The sequence below is a fragment of the Pipra filicauda genome, unplaced genomic scaffold, assembly GCF_003945595.2.
Source record: "Pipra filicauda isolate LSUMZ 115617 unplaced genomic scaffold, ASM394559v2 scaffold111_size4109106_pilon, whole genome shotgun sequence".
NCBI classification, from domain to species: Eukaryota; Metazoa; Chordata; class Aves; order Passeriformes; family Pipridae; genus Pipra; species Pipra filicauda.
In genome coordinates this window covers 2,251,993-2,266,841 of record NW_024103563.1, presented here as the reverse complement: position 1 = coordinate 2,266,841, position 14,849 = coordinate 2,251,993, and the positions used below count along the sequence as shown (strand labels likewise).

The following is a 14,849-nucleotide window of genomic DNA, read 5'->3' as shown; positions in this document are numbered from 1 at the left end:
CTAATGAAGACCAGGCACATTTCCACCACCTGCTGAGAGTGCTGAGGACCTATCTTTCAGCAAGAAGGATAAAAAGAAGAGCTATGCACACCAGCTCCTCAAATGTTCCAAGGATTCCCAAAGCAACTGCCCATTTAGGTCCTTAATTTTATGGTAAAACACTTCTAAAACCTTAGCTCAGCTTTCAGATCATTAATTTATCCTTAACAGAACTGCTTTTGGTCAATTAGACTATTTAGAGTTTACTTTTCACCTTGAGCCAAGTCGAGTATTTAAGTATGACTAAGAAAAAAACCCCAAACATTTCAAAATAAGGCATTTCAAAGCATGTAAGAAAACTTCTGCCAGTGTGCAAAGGCTTTACCAACTTCTAAAAAGATTTAGCATCGATGACTAAACCTGTGACAACACAGCCATTTACAGAAGTAGAGTCACACAGTTTTAGTTTTTATTAAGTTTGCAGTAAGGGACAAGAAATGACAAGAATGGTTCACAGAAACAAGAGAAATGCTAAGGAAAGAAATTGCACTGAGATTAATAATTTCAAATATATGTGCAGCATTTGAGAGAAGAAGGGCAGTATAAAAATAGATCAAACTCTTTTGATAGGCTCTCATTTCTTCACACCATTCCAAGTCACATTGCCTGAATTGGTAAGGTGAATCAGCAGAATTACTGCACAAACTGTGCAGAAATCTACTCTTTTGCAGAAAGCCAGCAAAACATTTATGCACCAAATAAGCTCCACGTTAAGTAAAAAATGGCATTTTGTACACACAAAGTCAAACAACTCATGATTCAAGCCTTAAAAAATAAGAATAAAGTTTACAGCCCAGTGGATTAGAAATTATTTTGTGTATTGCTTTGGTTTTGGGGTTGTGTGTGTTTGTTTGTTTTAAAGAAAAAGACTGATTTTCAAATAAACAATAACTTCTGCAAAACCTCAAAAAAAAGCACGTCATAGGAAAATTCCACGAGTTCAAAACACAGGCATGTGTGTCATTCAGATCACGGTGGTTCTTGTCAGGAGAGCAAATTTCTTTCAAAATGAAACACTCCTAAGAAATAATTCAGTTGGAGAGAAGTCAGATTATTCCTTGTCAATGGATTTCTGAGTTAAAAAGTTATAAAGGTTATCTTTTTTTTTCATATTTTATTGGAGTAAAATATTGATTTCTGCATGTCCTCAACAACAGCATCCCTAGTACACCGAACAGCCCAACAATGCTGCATAATCCCCATCAGAAACAATTATTTCAGGGTGTTTTCTCCACGGTTGCTTGTGAAAGAAGACAAGGAAAACAGACAAGCCTAAACTGTTGTGATACATGGTTATCAGAGAAAAGTTAATTAGCTTCAGCTTTAAGATGCACTCCTCCTCCTCTTCAAATGCACAAATATGGATCTGCCTGCTTCTCAGAGAGCTGTCAGGAAAAGCACAAACCTCTTCCTTCCATAAAATACAAATGTGCATCTATGTGATACCACTGCTGTTTACATACTGCTAGCAAGCAGAACTCACATGCCCTATGTAAACCGTTAACCCCTAGATAAACCCCCAAAGTCTACCATCCATTTCCAATTAATGCCAAAATTCTGGAGGAAAATGGCTGTGCTTTTTCACTTCAGTAAAGGAATTATGTCTGTGGCAAGACAAACTGGAAAAAGGAGATTAATACCTGTGGGAAGAATGGCAGTGACCCTTTTAGCAGATAAGGGAAAGGCTGTGGATGTCAACTACCTCAACTCTCATGAAGTCTTTGACACCATTTCACAGCATTCTCCTGGAGAAACTGGCTTCCCATGGTGTGGATGGGTGCACTCTTCACTGGGTAGAAAACTGGGGCTGAACAGCTGGGCCCAGAGAGTGGTGGTAGAAGCAGTTAAATCCAGCTGGAGCCTGGTCACTAGTGGTTCAGTATTGAGCCCAGCCCTGTTTAATATCTTCATCAACGACCAGGGCAAGGGGATCGAGTGCACCCTAAGCAAGTTTGCAGGTCACAGCAAGTTGGGTGGAAGTGTTGATCTGCTGCAGGGTACAAAGGTTTTGCAGAGGGATCTGGACAGGCTGATTAGTGGGCTGAGGTCAGCTTTATGAGATTCAATAAGGAGAAGTGCTGAGTCCTGCTCTTGGGTCAAAACAACTCCAAGCAGCGCTACAGGCTGGGAGAAGAGTGGCTGGAAAGCTGCCTGGCAGAAAAGGACCTGAGTGTTCAGGTGGCTGAACAGGAGCCAGCAGTGTGCACAGGTGGCCAAGAAGGCCAATGGCATCCTGGATTGTATAGGAAATAGTGTGGCCAGTAGGACCATGAAAGTGATCATCCCCCTGTACTCAGCACAAGTGAGGCTGCACCTCGAATCCTGTGTTCAGTTTGAGCCTCTCACTACAAAAAAGACACTGAGGTGCTGGAGCGTGTCCAGAGCTGGGCAGTGGAGCTGATGAAGGGCCTGGAGCACAGCTTTCATGTGGAGCAGCTGAGGGAGCTGGGGGTGCTTAGCCTGGACAAAAGGAGGCTCAGCGGATGACCCTATCACTCTCTACAAATACCAGAAAAGAAGTTATAGTGAGGTGGGGGTCAGTCTCTTCTCCCAGGTAACAAGTAACAGGAAATGGTCTCAATTTGTTCTAGGGATGGTTTTGATTAGATATGAGGAAATTATTTTTCTTGAAAAGGGTTGTAAAACATTAGAATTGACTGCCCAGAAAGGTGGTGGAGTCACCGTCCCCAGAAGTATTAAGAAAACGTGTGGATATGGCACTTGAGGATGTGGTTAACATGGTGAACATGGTGGTGGTGCTAGGTTGACCTAGGTTGGACTTGATGATCTTAAAGGTCTTTTCCCACCTTAATGATCCTATGGTTCTATGATTCTATGAATGCTTCCTATCATAAGAAGCTCACAGTGATGGGTGTCTCATGAAAACCACCAAGCAAGAGGGACTGTAGTTTAAATGCAGAAATCACAGAGGCAATCTTAAGACAAAGTACTTCTTACCAACTTCCAGACAGAAATTTACTGGTATTTTAAACCCTAAGCACAACAACATAATAGTTGCAAGGTGCTGAATGCAGTAGCCCTGAATGCCTACCCGGGAATGCTTGCAAATAAAGGAAAAAGACAATTCACATTAATATTTTTAAAGATGAAACAATCTCCTGAGTAACTGTAGTTTCATTCTGTCTATCAACAGCAGCAGATTGGACTTGACCTCATTCGTGACCCAGGGTCTCAAAACACATTTTTAAAAGGGGTACTTGTGTCTGCACCCCATTGGACAGAAATGGAGATAGAAAGATGATATGGGCCCATCCTATGGCATCTCCTTGGAGCAGCATGACCCTTCTCGGCTTGAAGGGTTTCTCCACTTCAATTCTCTGGTAGGACAAGACCCTACAAGACTTGCCTATGAATAAAAGAAATCTATGATGCTTGCACACACTTAATTGTATTTCTTCAGGCTACAAAAGTCGTGCTCTACTCATTTTAACAAACATCACCAGATAGTTATGCCTGAAGAGAAATTCCCTGGTAGGAAAAAAAACAAACCCTATTTATCCAACTTCAGTAGCAAATGCAAATAGCTAATTAACCTTATCTCCATTACAGTGTCCTGACTTTGCAATATGTCTGGCACAGAAGCAAGAATTTTTTTGCCTTGTCCAAATCTTCTCACATACACACAGAGACTACAATCAACAGGCTCTGAAGCAAATATGGCTAGCTAATATTTAGCATGTATATACAGCTATACCCTCTGCACTCCACATGCAAGCCTCTGGATGTCATTTCATCATCACTTCTGTCAGGAAAGGGACAAATTGTCAGACACATGAAAAAAACTGTATTTAACTGTCTGGTTACAAATAAAGCTATATTTGTTTACTTAGGAGAGATAAAAACAAAACAGCCAAACTCTGTTCATGTACACATTATCAACCCAAGGCAAATAAATCTATTCTTTCACCCACCGTTTTTTTCCCCTAAAAGATATGCATTCCCAAAATATGTTCTTCAGCATTTTACCTTTTTGGAGTGTGTTTTAAATACAACTCTTTTTCCTTGGCTAAAATTGGTAAGGATAAAGGAAATCAAATTGGACAAAAGGTCACATTACAGTGAAATGGAAATATTTATCAAAACCGCTCTTTCTGCCAAGGAAGATAATCACAAAGGTAATGTCTCGTTTGATCCTTAATTGACCTGTGTGTTTTTAATTAGGAAGCAGGAGAATTAACCTAGAGCTAATTACGGTCTTCACTTTACAAACCTGTAAGTGCATAATTTTACTCACATAAGTATTCCTTAGTGAAGTTATGCATGAACAAATACGTTTGTAGCTTCAGGGAATAGGTCTTGAATAACTTAACCTTTTAAAAACTTTTAAGTGGCTACTTTATAAATGTTTCTTATATACAACCCATTTTGTGTTTTAGGCTTTAGATGTGAAATTTTTCTGAACACCAAAGAATATTTCCTTTTGTTTCAGTAAAATAGCAACAGTTATTTTTGTGTTAAGGAAATAAATGGTAACTTTAAAGAATGAACACTTTAAATATGTGCCTTTGTTCATCCTGGTCAGTGAAACTGCAGTCTTTGGCTTCATGACATCAAAGTGTAGAGGTTGTAGTAATGCATTTTGATTTCAGCACTGAATTAATTTTAATGTGTAACACAGTCAGTTTCAGGGGAAGAAACTTCCTGAGACCTGTGTCATGCAGGTCACTGCATACTACAGTTCCCTCACTATTGGAAAAACTTTCTGGAACATATAAAGGGGGAACCTAAGCTCCCCGATGCTCTTCCCACACGCACATTGCTACTCTAGTCTCTTCGTTACATTCAGTGGTTTGTGCACATTTCATCAAACTCTGAAAACTCTGTGGATCTGTATCTGCAGTCCTGCAAGCTGCAATGGATGACTCCAAATACCAATTATATAAGGCTTAGAATTGTAATCGTGACTTACATGCAAATGCCCTCCCAAATGGTCGTTGTACCACCAGATGAGGACTAGCTTTACACCCAGACTCCAACAGAACACAGCTCCTTCAGCCTACTTTCCCAAGGCAATGTTTAGACTTGCTTATCTGTGGATAAACATGTCTGCCAGACCCTCTCTAATAAGTTTTGAGTCTATTGGCCAATTATAACCAAATCTGACATAGGCTTGGAGGCCTAAAAGATATTCACTCTGACAAGCAGCAGAAAAGCAAGCAGCTGGGCTGAGGAGGCAGCCCCTGTAAGTGACCCTGTGGAGAGAAAGGCTGGAGCACCGACACACCGCTCAGCCAGTGGGGACCCCAGCCTCGAGACACAACACCTAAGGAAAGAGGTTCCTTTGGGTTTTGCTTCTTATCACAATCCTGCAACACAGTCCGCGTATGAGAGCAGCTAAAACATATTGCCTGTGTACCAGAGACACACAGATCCACGCACCTCTCTGTGTGTACTGTGTAAGCACTCAAACCTGGGTGTGCGTGCACAGTGTGGCGTGAACTGATCATAAAGAATAATTGATCACGCAGCAATTTTTTTTACAGCTTGATGAACTGTTGACATTTTAAGCACAGAAAAGTAAACTCAGTAATGTAGTGTGTGAGAAAACTGCTACAATGTAATCAAACACTACATTATGAAGTATTTTAGTTACAAAATCATTTCCTTACTACAAAAAGGTCCAGCCCTTGTAAATGCTGTAATAGATAAATCTTTCCTCCTTTAATGCACTCAAAAGAACAAGGTTGTTGATATATAGCATAATACAATTATTAGTTATCATCAGAATGTTACAATTCGTAGACTTTTCAAAACCTTATCCTATAACCCTTTTCACATTTTTGCTACCTCAACCAAATACAAAACATCAAGAAGAAAGGGCTCACCAGAAGTAAGCCCAGTCCGAAACGTATGCCAGTGAAAAAAAAAATCAGTTTGACACACAAGAACTTTAAACCAAACTGCAGGGTTTTCAAATCAGTTTCCTCCAGATTTTGCCTATCTGCCGCAAGGTTTTCAGTTTGTTTGAGACAGTTTAAAAATAGCTCATATCTTCTGAAAAGGAACAAAAATCTGAATGGCAATAAATCTAAGATATATTTTATAGTTTGTTTTACAGGGTACCACCAATAGATGTAATGAATTTGTTTCTGTTCTGTATTTGCAGTATTTACAGCACAATGATCACTTTGGCACATATAAGTCAAATATTTTTACATCTATGAATCCTCACCCAATTTCTTAATTTAATGACAACCAAGATAACCATGTTGCTTTATATGCCACTCTATCGTTGCATCTACCATAAAGTCAGTAGAAAATACCTGTCACAAGTTTTTAGAGACTTTTCTGGCTTAGCCCATGTTCTATCTGAAAGCTGTGAAGTACTTACAATGGCTGTTGTCAGCAGTAGTGTAGGCCGGACCCAGAGACATCCCTTCACTCTCCCCAGGACACTGCATTCAGTATCATGTTCATAAGACAAAGCAAAGCAGCCCCTTCCCCACAGGATTTACAGTCTGGGCAAGTGCTTTGTAGTCAGCATCAAGGAATCAGTGGTTAAGAAACAGAACAGCTCATAAACATTCTTCTAAAAAAAAAAAAGTTAATCTTATTTCTTGGAAGTAGTAACAGATTTCCCACCTGAGCATCAGACTTCTTCTCCGTGTTTCCTTACACCTGGCAACAGATATTATGTCTTACTTATTGAAGCTCTTTTTTTGCTAGGAAACAATACACTGAGAAGAATGACAGAAACAGGCAAGAAAGATTAGATGCTGGGAACAGCCTTTGTGAATCTGTCAGTTTACATCATTACCAACCAAAGCTCTTTTAAACAGAGTTTCAAGACCTGAGGGCTTGATTCTGCCAAGGGAGGAGTGCCTGACTGCAACAAAGACCCCAGCACATGCATCACTTTAATTACACAAGTGCACCAATTAAAACGGACCCCTTTGTACCCTTAAAATTAAGTATGTACTTAAGTGCTAACTTGGAACCAAAGCATTCAGTATACTGACCCACATGAAGGACTGCTATAGGTCAGGGATACACACAGACATAGATAGGTACAGATATAACTTCCTCAAAGGCCTGAGAGTTTTTTTCCCTCATTGCACAAGTGTCAACCAAGGGCAGCTCAACTGAAGCCAAGCAGGGCAGTAGGTTGTGGGAAGACAGTCAAGGCCCCTAGTTGTATTTACTGTGATGGATTCCTTGTTTTGAAATAACTGCAAAATCGTTTTATAACAATGCAAAATTTCAACACATGAACCAGAGAACCTTCCTATAAGCACATTATGAATTCACCATATCACTCTAATAGTAAAATGCTGTTTTCATTTTTGGTTGCTTTCAAAAACCTCTTAAAGAAATCCACTCCCTGCACGTGCAGCCTGTGCCAGTAAAAGAAAGCAGGAATAACTGGTGGTGCAAATCACACTAGTCATCATACAGAGGCGATTTTGTCCTCTGTAGGCCATCATATGGTATTCATTCTGTCAAATTAATGTACACTGCCTCCACAAGTTATTCCCAGAGACCGTAGTTTTTACCATCCTAACTTGAACATGCCTGTCATTCAAAATGATCCATTCTCAGAAAATAACTCTGTCTGTACTCATTTCCCTCCTCTTGAAGTAAACTTTAAGTGAAGTAGAAGAGACCATTTTGGCCCAAAAAGGAGACAACAGAAAAAATGCTGGAAGTTCAAAGTTTATAAAAGCGTGAATGGGACAGAGAGGAATAGGGACCAATTCTGCACTAACTATGCAAGACATAGGTACTATCAAACAAGGGTTCAGAATAAAATCGTGTGGGAGCTGACACAGTGTAAAGTTAAAGCTATGAAATTTCTTGCCACGGCATGTTGTTAGAAGTTTACACAGGGTCAAGGGTCACTCAGAGAAGTTCATGGAAAGGAAAAATCGGTGAGTGCTATAAAGACACCAGCTCTCCCTTAGGAAGCATCCATACTGCAAATCATTGCATGCTGAGAGAGCCTTCTGGAGAATTATCCTTACACTCCTTATTTTTACTCCCGCTCAGGCACCGCTTTTTGCATTGTCACACCCAGGACACTAGACAGACCTCTGGGTTTATCCACAAGAGACTCCTAAATAGTGACACTTTCTGTAATTCACTTTCATCAAGTTCTTAAATCAAGTGGTCAAACGCTATGTTTCTGAACAATATTACCAAAGACATTGACTGCTATAACCTAACTGTTAAAACAGAGTTGACATCAGTCCATCACAAGCAACAAAGTCTCTCAGTTCACAATACTCATACTGCTGCTCAAGAGATTCCCTGCTCCCAAAGATTCACAGGGCCCTCCATCCTCTTCGGCTACATTACAAGGTGTACCATGACACATAGGCATTTTGATTTAAAAGTTCATTTCGAGAGCACTGAAGATTAATCTCTGGCTTCTGGCGTGCACACAACGAGATCGTATCGATCGTGTGACCCAGGCCTCCCGCCTGGGGCCACTAACACGCTTCGCCGCAGCTGCTCAGCTGAAGTTCGGGACAGCCCGCGGCGAGTGCTCCGTGCCCCGCACGGGACGGGGCAGGAGCGGGCCCGCCCTGGGTCCCCCGAGCAGCCGGCCGGGGCAGGCTGAGCCCCGGCGCTGGGCTGGAAGGCTCCGATGAGGTTCAGGGCGCTGCCCCCGCGTAGGCGGACACACAGCCGGGGACACCGATGTTCCCAAGCCCGTCACTCCCCGGGACCCCCGGCCGCGCAGGTGCCCGGCCAGTCCCGCCGCAGCATCTCCGCCTCGCAGCGCTCGCTCCCCGCCCGGCTCCCGCGTCCTTACCGCCTGCGAAGGCTGCCGGGCTCCGCGGGGCTGCCGCCTCTCTCGCCGCGCTCGCACCTCGCCTGCCTTCCGCGCACACCCCCTTCCCGCCTGGCTCGCAGCCGCTGTACTCGAGTCTGGGGTGGTTTGGGGCTTTTTCCCCTCCTCTCGCCCTCTCCAGCTCCCACTAGTGCTCGCACTCCCGGCCAGCCGGCTCAGGACTAGCTGCCGCCGCCTCCTCCTCCCGCCCCCCCGCGGCGGCCGGCGCGGAACTGCCCCCCCGCCTCTACCACTCGAGGGGACCCCCGGTTACTCACAGGGGGCTGCGGAGCCCCAGAGACGGGGCTTCACGGGCCGGTCACCCTCCCCTATTAATCACCAGCCAAGTAACCAGCCGCCGCGTCCTCCCACACACTCAGCCAAGTCCCCCCGCACTTGGCTGGCGGGACCGGGAGATTTAAGAGAAGCGAGGCAATTTAGTGCCAGGATTAAATTAACAATCGAGATAAAACGGACAGCGTGGGAACGGGTGATTGAAAAATGAATCGCCGATACGTTGCATAGTGTTTATAATGTCAGCAATAATTTATTACTAAATGTAGGCAGCACCACAGCCCCCATGTAGATATTCCTGCTGCAACTTGTACTGCATCTCAAAGGCAGTCCAGTACTATCCCACGTTACCTTACAGATCAGGGTTTTCAACCTCAGTATTGCGTTATTACTTCTTCTCTCTTTTCTATGATTGATTAAAGGAAATAACAGATCAGCAGTTGAGGTTATCATATTAGAAGTTTATGACCACAGTTTAGTCGACTGTAACACGTTATAACGAAAGGAAGGTGAATTTAAAATGGGAATGTTTGAAAGTGTGACTGGATTAGCATTTTAGTGTGCATCAGGAATGCACTTTGAAGCAGTTGTGGAGCAACCTCAGTGTACGAACTACAAGCAGTAAGTCAGAAAATGCATCCCAAGAGTGCACCTAATGCACTCTGAGGGCACCAGGCATCCCATGCACAAGGTGAGGCTGCAGCTAGTACAAATGCCTTGGCCTGAGCAATCAGGTCCTCAGGACCAGCTGTTTCAGATGGCAAATCTTCTGGGCCATGCTCACTGATGATGCAGGCACACTGATGTGTCTAACCTCACATAACTTCAGTTAACTTCACCCTAACCTCACATAATTTCAGTTTCTCACACTCAAGAGGAGTTAATACACTTCCTCACTTTCCAAGGGGGTTGGTGTATTAATGCTACATTCACATACACAGAAGCTGGTCTATCGTCCAATGACTCAAAATATTTAATTTGCAGAATATTTCTCCAGTATTTGGGGGCAGATACGTGAAGGAGAAGGCAAGCTATCTTTGAAGTAGGGCTTCTTCCACTGCGTGTATATCTCTCTGTTCTTAGGCCCAAACCTGTACTCTCCCTGCTAATTGTAGGCATGGGGCTTTTTTTCACCTCAGTTATAGTAGAGACAGATGTGGGGAAAGACTTATTACTAGCCAAAGCAAATTTAGAAATGCTGAAACAAACTAGGAGAAAACTTGTTCCAGCAAGATTTCTGCACTGCTGTTTTGTGAAATCTGTGTATTCAAGTTGTCCTTGTGCACTTCATGCTCCACATTTTTTTTGGCCTGTATCCTAGCCACAGTTCATTGTAACACAGGTAGATTGTCTATTGTGAGCCCAAGGTTTCCCTCTCAGCAGAGATACTTCACTTTTCAATTGGTTTCCCTTTTCTCTTTGCCTCCTACAGACAAACAAGAGAAAACGAAGACGAACAGAAGTACTGGCTCTCCTAGAAAACAACTGAATAACTATTGCTGCTGCACTGGCAAGAGAAACCTAGAAAACATGGAACTCAAAGAGAAAAGAAAAACACACCCTCAGGAAGTAATAAAGAGAGGGATGAAAAAGAAGAGAAGATGTAAAAATAAATAGAAAAGGAACAAAAGGAAGGTGTAACCGAATTGAAAGTGCCATAAAATGAAACATTTGGCAATGAGAAAAAGGCCTTACGAACACCTTTGCTTCACACTGCTGAACTGAAGGACTGAAAAACAATGTTTCCTTTGAGGCACCAAAATAATTAACTATTTACTGAGTATGTGAGAATCGGGGATTTGTACTATAGTGCTCCAATGCCAGTGCATAGACCAAAAGGGCAAAGTTGTTCACTCAATTCCTTGAAAAGATACAGAAAATCTTCAAAAATGCATGCCCTTCTGAGCTGCAATGTATCATTAGCAACATAAAATATGCAGTCCTGGACTGAGCTCTAATGAAGGCATCACAATTTCTGTCTTCTCTCCACAAGCTCCACTTAATCTCTTCTAAGTGGACCATTTCAGCCACTATTCTTTAACTCCTAATTATATCAGACCTGATTATAACAACACTTGAATGAAAATGCTCAAAATATACTCCTGGTGGCAATACTGAAAGGGAGATGTAGTGTTGCCCAACAAGACACTGTTTGAGGCTGCTGGGTAATTGTCTAAATCTTCTATCATTGCTAAGGTAAACAGATGAAACCACAAAAATGTTTGAGCCTCCTGGCAAAGCTTTTGGTGTGCTTTCACCTTCCTGACCTCAAAGTGTTGAGCACTGCACTACTCCTCTGCAATTCCTTCTCATACTACGTGTTGCCAGAGGAGGAGAATCCCCCCCTGCCCTAAACACATTCAAATAAACCGTCTGGTGGAAAAACAAATATTGTGTGATCTCTTCACCTCTTGTCTATGTTTAGAAAAGACATCATAATCCTTTCTATTTTAGAAGCAAATGCTCTCTCTCGCTTTCCAAAACAGTAGTATTCTCTGTGTCTTGTGAAGAGCTTGTGGCTTTGTGCTTTGTGCATTGCTTCTCCTTGGTAAACAACTTCAACAAGTCTGTTTGCCATTCACTGGCCCTGGGTATTTCATAAAGGAAAAACACACATATGCAACCAATTTATTCCCATTTTCCTAAATGTTGATCAGACATTATGATTTTCCAACTGCACCAAAGCTGGAGGTTTCAGAAATGTGGAAAAAAAATGGTATTATCATGCCAGATTAAATAGAGCTTTTCTTCACTGTACAGGCAGAATGAGACACAGCATTCTTACAGTTCTATAACACAATTACATCTCATCTTCAAAACTCAATACCAGGCTTCATTTGTCTTTGTTTACTCATAGATTACAACTGATGGTTTTCTACCATCTGTTTGCTGGAGTATAGTGTCCATAGTGCAGGGCTGTGATTTTCAAATCAACCCTTAAACTGTCATAAACAGAATATTGAAAAGTTCCATCAGCCAGCTACAAAATTACTTAGGAAAGATATAATTACCATATACACTATGTCAAAAATGCTTTTGTTCATAAGATATACTGATCACCTACCCAGTGCCTCTTGTAGTATGCTTATAAAAAACCCCAAACATGTAAAACACACTTTAATGGCCAAGAGTTGATTGAAACGTTATTCACAGACTCAAGTTATGCTTATTTATACGCAGCACAGTCTTATTTCATATTTGCTGTGCAAACTCTAGAAGCTTAGGGTCAAATTCACTTCTTGTTACCTCACTCTGCCATAGGATACATATGTACATATATGTGTTTAAGTATGTATTACACTGGAAGTAAAACACTGACAGCCCATCTCAATAAAAGGAGAGGAACAAGAAGAAAGGGTACATGCTTCCCATGTGAAATGGTAATTGCAAGAGGGACAGAGCATTGGAAAGAACATAAAAGGCACTATATTTGAACAAAATTATTTAAGACAGCCGTTCCCAAACTGAGATCCAGGGACTAACTCCCTCCTGGGGAGGGCAGCTGGCTGCCTGCCTCAGCATCTTTCACCAGCAAGAGGAGCCAGCAGTCAGCCATAACATCCTCCACAAGTTTCAATGTGCTGGAGTCCTCTTATGAATTTCTGGCATTCACAATCCTTATTGATTTAAATAGAGCTTGAAAGCCATCAAAAATGAACACTAGACATCTTTACTGAGTAAGAAAGTTTACAGTGCAGAAATCTTTAGAGGAAATTTAAAAGAATAAAAACAAATGAGTGTCTCTAGGACAACAGCAGTGTGGAAGAATGCTCGCCGATTAAAAATAAATCTGTTGCCTATAATGTTTTTCACTTCAGTTAAACTACTCAGTCTTAAACTTCAGACAAAACATCCTGGGCTTACAGTACATCCCAAAGCACCCACGTACACCTTGCTGATAGCAGCAGTGCACCTGAGTCCGGTAAATGGACTTGCACAAAGAGCTCTTCACTTGCCTAAGGCTTCCAAGAACTGGGACTTCAGGCTTCATTTTTTTGTGGATTTTGTTATTGTTTCTCCAAACTTCATCAGTATTTTATAGCTTCTGCCCTCTGAACCACTAACTATTTTTGCAATATGGATTTTCCAGTTTAAAGAAACAGCTGAGATAGCAAACTTTAACAATTTCATATTCTAAAATCTAATTAGTTTAATGCAAGGTTATTTGTTCAGGAGTGTTGGTCCTTTAGTCAAGTTTCAGTATAATCTCAACATAATCCCTGATTTTTTTCCCCTTTTACATCTCATACTTCTCTGAAACACTTTAAAATGTTTTGATATACTAAACACTTATTGTGTGCCCTGTTTTGTGCTCAGTATTTTCTTTGATCACTTCTTTGAAACTTAATCCAACAAGTGTTATTTTAATTAGAAGTCTGCCATTGTTCTTTTATAATATTAATTTCATTTCACTATTATGGAGTATATTTTATGTATTTTCTTTCTCTTGAAATTCCTTGGTTTAGGACTCACATAATAAATATGACTTCTATATTTACTGTTTGTCATGTCTATATAGGTTATGTGTATATATCTATATTCTTATTCTTCCTATGCTGTAATGTTATTTGATATTAATGGGATTTCCTCTTGGGTTTAAACCCTTGAAAAAGAGATGGACTTTCTGGAGAGCATAAAATGACCAATTTAATACAATAACAACAGCAGTTCTCTCTGGATGCAGCTGTGTTGTCACAGGGGATAAAATTTGACCTTTCGCACAATGACAACAAAAGATCTTGCTATTCCTTAAGACATCAAAACAAGGATAGGGGCTCAATATAGAAGCAGCCATAAAAAGTTCTTGTAAAAAAAACTGTTTAAGCTATTTTACTTTTATCCAGCAAGCTATATGACTACCACATGGAGAGGAGGCCCTGGTGAAAGTCTAATTAAGTCAGCAGACCTTGCATAGGAAAAGGTACATTTCTTTATTGAGATCTTCCTTTGGCCACGTTTTGCCTTTTCTAAGTGTGTTAGACTCGATCTGAAAAATAGCAGTAAGAAAACAGTGGATTTCTACACCAGAGAAGTCCCATGCTGAGAGACTGTTTCATTCTCCCAGTGGGAAGAATAGGGTCTCACTTAAATTAGGTGCCCTTTTATTTGCAGTTACCCATTTTGCCAGTCACAGGCTCAGCCATACAGTGCCTTTCTCCTATACTCAAAATGGAATATGTAAAACCACAAAAGGCATTCATTATCTCGTAAAAGGATCCTTTTCATTTGCTCACTGTTATATGATGAGGAAAGCAAGGAGAAACAAGCCATGGAAAACAAAAGAAAGCTGACATGTAGAGCATTGCATGTCAGGGATAAAACACTAGCGCCAGAGAATTGTCATCACACTGGAGTTACATCAGACTATAACCATCTCCAGCACTATTTCACTAGCTCTCCCCATACACATCACTGTTGCATAGTGATCTCTCAGTCAAACGACTAAAAATAACAACCAAATACTCTTGCAGCTATGGAACTCCTTCCTTCCTTGCTGTGCTATGCTTTCAAGATCTGCCATGTCACTCAATCCATTGGACTGTCACTCTTTTGCAGAGCAGGGATGATTTCCAGCAGTTTAGTATCCTGACTTTCTCTTGATGAGGCTCCAAAGAGTAAGTCTTTTGATGAGTTAATGACAGAGCACTGCATCAGGGGAAAGCCAATGGGTGAAATGTTCAGAAAACAAGAAAGTCTGTTTGTCTTCAGCTCATAATAAAAA

At 41.3% G+C, this 14,849-nt stretch overlaps 1 protein-coding gene across 1 annotated transcript in view; it reads right to left on the bottom strand.

Annotated features, from left to right (window-relative positions):
• BMPR1B (bone morphogenetic protein receptor type 1B) overlaps positions 1-9,140 on the bottom strand; it is a 245,707-nt gene extending 236,567 nt beyond the window's left edge. Inside the window, exon 1 of the mRNA XM_039382657.1 lies at positions 9,112-9,140. The gene's annotated coding sequence lies outside the window, so the exon portion shown is untranslated. The remainder of the gene's footprint in view (positions 1-9,111) is intronic.
• Between the last annotated feature and the right edge of the window lie 5,709 nt (positions 9,141-14,849).